The 4984-nt window shown below is 47.4% G+C and overlaps 1 long non-coding RNA gene across 1 annotated transcript; it reads left to right on the top strand.

The window, feature by feature from the left end:
- Positions 1 to 912: 912 nt before the first annotated feature.
- Positions 913 to 4007, top strand: LOC129627228 (uncharacterized). The gene is made up of 3 exons (XR_008702492.1): positions 913 to 2090; positions 2327 to 2394; positions 2546 to 4007. It is a non-coding gene; the product is annotated as an uncharacterized LOC129627228 (long non-coding RNA).
- The last annotated feature ends 977 nt before the right edge of the window (positions 4008 to 4984 follow it).

The raw sequence follows: 4984 nt of genomic DNA, 5'->3' as shown, positions 1-4984 counted from the left end.
GTTTAAAGCTTTTGATGAACATAACTGAACTGCAAACATATCTCTGTTAGTACAGAATTAGTGTGCCCTTTTCCCTACAACACTGACCAATTTGTAGGAAGTAAATTGCCAATTTGATGCTGAAAAATGATACATTTGAACTTGAATGTATTACTTTATGAATATATATTACTATGTTCTTTGCTCATTTGCACATTTCACTTTTGAGAACTGCTTTTCCTGTTGTTTGGGTAGAGCATTAACATTTTTCATTGTTATACTTGGTATATTTTCCCCTATGTGTTGATCTTTGTCTTTTGGGGGTAATATTGAGGAATGTGGCAAATTTATTTTTATTGTAGTCAAATCAGACATTCTTTACCTTATTGATGTTCTCTTTACCACCATGTGGGCTTCCCTGGTGGCTCAGCTGATGAAGAATCTGCCTGCAATGTGGGAAACCTGGGTTCAATCCCTGGGTTAGGAAGATCCCCCGGAGAATGGAATGGCTATCCACTCCAGTTGGAGAATATCATGGACTGTATAGTCCATGGGGTTGCAAAGAGTCAGATACGACTGAGCGACTTTCACTTTACCAGCATGTAGAGTGTTTTTCTGCCCCAGGATTACAGAAACATTCTAAAATGTGGAATCTAAAAAATAATACAAGTGAATCTACACACAAAACAGAAATACACGCTTAGATGAAGAAAACAAACTTATGGTTACCAAAGGTGAAAGGGAGGAGGGTTGTGATTCTCAGTGTGGGGTTACCAAACCATCAGCATCACTATCACATGAGTACTTGTTAGAAATGCAGATATTTGGGTCCCACTCTGACCTACTAAATCAGAAACTCTGGGGTGGGCTCAGAAAGCTCTCCATGTGATTCAGATTCTGGAAAGCAAGGACTACAGCAGCCAGCTTTTGTATGGTCAGTGAGCCAAGGATAGTTTTCATATTTTTAAAGAGTTGCAACAACCACCATCACCACCATCAACATCAAAAACAAAAGCAAAGAACACCATATAATTGAGACCACATGTTGGATGTAAAGACTAAAATATTTACTACCTTGTCCTTTATAGAAACAGTTTAACAACCTCTGCTTTAAAGTTTGAGAACTCCTGCCATAGTAGTTAGTACCAATCATTGAGATAGATAGAAGGAACTTAGATCTCTGAATAACTTTGTGGAGCAGATCTTCTCTTTCGATTTGGTCTGCTTATCTCTGGACTACTAAGCACAGGAAAAATAAGTCTCTGTCTTATGTAATCCTCATTCTGTGTGGTCTCATGTTAGAACCGCTGAGCCCATACCCTAACTAATGGAACCAGTAAGAAGATGCTGCTCTATAACACATTGATCTCCCTTTCCACACCTCATCATTAGCTAATGGTCTGTGATTTGCTCTTAAGTTTCCTATATCACATCTCTCCCGGTGTCTCTCTTCAAAGATTCAGATGTTGGATTTGTCTAATGATCTTCCACATAACTTGTGCCCCAGAGGCTTCAGAAAAGTTTACTTGGAGCTTCAAGGTCAAGTTCAACCTGGCTTAACCGTTTTCCCCTGAAATAATTCCTTCAATCTAACCAGTAATCTTGTAACTGGTAATCTTGTACTTTCATAGTTTTTCTTTGATAATATATTGATTAGAAATCTTGGTGTATCAGCATTGAACAAACCCTCATGGTTCGTTTTCTGGCTGATGCAAACAGATTCATCCTTATTTGAAAAGGTACATTGAGGGGTGCATGTGTGCATGCTAAATCAATTCAGTTGAGTCCGACTCTTTGTGGTCCCATGGACTTTAGCCAGCCAGGCTCTTCTATCCATGGGATTCTCCAGGCAAGAATACTGGAGTGGGTTGTTATGCCCTCCTCCAGGGGATCTTCCCAACCCAGGGATTGAACCCATATCTCCTGTGTCTCCTGCATTGCAGGCAGATGCTTTACCACTGAACCACCAGGGAAGCCCACATTGAGGGGTATCCCTTCTTAACAGGCAAGATTTAATGATGACACTTGCAGCATCAGCTGTGAGATTTCTTTGTGAGCGGGCAGTTAGGATTTATTGCAAGACTATTGGAATTAGGGAGGTAACTAAAAAGGTAAATGACCTTGTAAGGAGACGGGGGTGGGAGGGGGTGGGAGGGGGTGGGGGGGTGGGGTCTGTGTTCCCGGCTATCTGTGTTCCCAGGGCCAGGTAAACCATCCTGTCCAGATCAGGAGACGGTGTCCTGGAGACTCAATCCCAGGAAGCAGATGGGAGGGGAAAGAAAGGAAAGGGTGCTTTTCAACTACAAAGTTCAGTTGGCTAAGACAGCGCTTCTCTGAGTCTCTCTAGAAATGCAGACACCAAACAGCGAGCAAGGAGGAAAAGCCTGATTTCCAGAGGGCGCGCAGTGTCCCCAGGTAGGGCAGTGCACACAGGCTCAGAGCTCAGGTTTGGGGCACCGGGGTGGGGGGCGTGGGGAGGAGCGGGCAGGACGCAGGGGTCGGGATCGCGCGGAGGCGCAGCCGCTTCGCAGCGCTCCATCGGCGCGGTGTGTCATTCTGCGTGCAGTAATGAAGCCTGACGAGAGGTCTCCTGCTTGCCCAGAGCCGGCTGTTGTCCTAAAAATGCAAACCATCGCCTCGGGCCATGGAATCGGGAACAGGCAGAGGACAGAGGCTCCGGCTGGGCGCCCCACTGCTCGCCCTCCCTTCAGCACTCCCGACTTGGACGTAGAAAGCTGGTCTTTACCCTTGTACATAAGGACACAGAAGAAAGGGATTTTTTTTTTTTAAGGTGTCCCAGAGGCCGATGGTTTTAATCCTGACTTTATTTTTTTTTTGCTGAGCAGATACTAAAGCCGGGGGAGGTGGGGACTGCCTACCACCAATCCTTGAGTCCTCGTGTGTTTTCTCATGCAAAATAAGCCCTTTGAACTTGAAAGCTGCATTTGCGCCTGGCTCCCCAGTGCCTCCCTCCCCCGCGCCTGCTTCCTCTTTGTTTTCTCTAGAGTGTAGGCGAGTGCATCGCTTCCTCCCTCGGCCAGCCTTTTATTTTTTTTTAAGTCTGGCTCTTTAATAATCGATGGGCCTGGCGGACTCCTCGCCCCACCTCAGAAACCCTGGCCTGGAGGGTGACCCATCAGGAGGCCGGAGACTGCACGGATATCCACACACCCGCTGGAAGCAGGCCGGGCCTGGAGCATCTCTGCCTGGGCCCCTCGGCCTGGCAGGAGGATTCCTCCCTTTCTGCAGCGTTGGTTGGTTTGTGGCTTGTTTTTGTTTTGAACTCTTGCCTTCAGGGCTTCCCTGCTGGTCCTGAGGCTGCAGAGGCATCCTTGACCCTGGAGGACCATGTCTGGGAAGGCTCTCATCCCCTGCCTCTGAGGGTCTTTGTTGCTCACCACTCACATTGCAAAAATCCCCCCTCCTCCTCCCCCTCATCAACCTCCTTGGAAGCAAAGCTCGAAGTTGGAAAAAAAAAAAAAATGCACTTTTCCTTGTGTTTTTAGGCATCAATTATTTCTATGGAATTCTTGACAGACAACAAACGATTAAAAAAAAAACAACTCGATTTTCTGCTGTCAAGGAAACAAGCTGTTAGCACCATTTCAGGCTCCCTTGGTAAACCTGGGGAAAACTTGGGCATTCACCACCATGGTCTCTCACAGAATTCACCTGAAGTTGTTTCTAGAGCTTCATTGAAGCGGGGACCCTAGGCCCCAGCTCTGGTGAAGGTCCCTGGTTTTCTGGAAGGGTTGGTGAAAGGGGTGGAGCCAGGAGGTTAGCCTTGTGCACCCCTGGGATGAGTGGAAGGAAGGTCTGGGTTGGCGGGGGAGGCGTCAGGTCTGTGAGCTGCCCACTGGAGGTGAGGGGTGGTGGAGGGTGGGCCCCACTACCCAATCAGCTGCCCCATGGTATCTCAAGATCTGATAGCATGTAACCCTATCTTTCGCTGTACGTCTCCATCTTCATTTTGCCCATTGAGTTGAGTTGAATGTCAGTCGTGTCTGACTCTGTGACCCCATGGACTGTATCCCACCAGGCTTCCCTCTCCAAGGGGATTCTCCAGGCAAGAATACTGGAGTGGGTAGCCATTCCCTTCTCCAGGGGATCTTCCTGACCCAGGGATTGAACCCGTGTCTCCCGCATCACAGGCAGATTCTTTACTGTCTGAGCCATTCCTCCCCCTCCACTTTATTCTCTATTACTTACTTGCTCACCACTTTCCTTAAAATTCTACCATCCAGGGAAATTCACCAGGTCTTCAGGTCTTTCCCACGTCTCTCCTTACTGTGCTCAAGTCCCCATTGACTGTCTTTCCTTAAGACTTGATCTACCCAAGGAACTGCCCTGACTTCAGTGTAACTACATAAACTTGAATGGTACAGGTTGGTAGAACTCTGTTCTATTTGGAGCGATTTAGACTGTATTTTCTTATTAGACCTGATAAAGGTTAATTCATATCTTCAGACTTCCCTGGTGGCTCAGACAGTAAAGCGTCTGTCTGCCTACAATGTGGGAGACCGGGGTTCAATCCCTGGGTTGGGAAGATCTCCTGGAAAAGGAAATGGCAACCCACTCCAGTATTCTTGCCTGGAAAATCTCATGGACGGAGGAACCTGGTAGGCTATAGTCCATGGGGTCCCAAAGAGTCAGACATGACTGAGAGACTTCACTTTCACTTTCATATTTTCAGACCCATGGAATGGAGGCCATCCCAGTGGCCTGGCCTCCATCACAAATCAAAACCTAAGTCCGCCAGCACTCATCAGAAATACCTCAGTCTCAGGGAAACTACCACACACCAATCATACTCTTCTGCTTAGTTTTTGGGAGTTCACTTTGCCCTAGAAAACAGGGTTTGCCTGGCTCAGAGGGAAATCTCCATCGCCTGCCCTGCCAGTCATGCCTTGTTTCCACGTTGCCGCTTCTGATCTCCATAAAACCTGCTCTTGCCTGCATCCCCAGGGAAGAGCACCCCACTGCCTGTGAGGCTCTGTACTCTCCA

This window comes from Bubalus kerabau, chromosome 14 (genome assembly GCF_029407905.1).
Source record: "Bubalus kerabau isolate K-KA32 ecotype Philippines breed swamp buffalo chromosome 14, PCC_UOA_SB_1v2, whole genome shotgun sequence".
Lineage (NCBI taxonomy): Eukaryota > Metazoa > Chordata > Mammalia > Artiodactyla > Bovidae > Bubalus > Bubalus kerabau.
The sequence above is the reverse complement of the archived record's forward strand: the minus strand, read 5'-3'. Positions and strand labels throughout refer to the sequence as shown.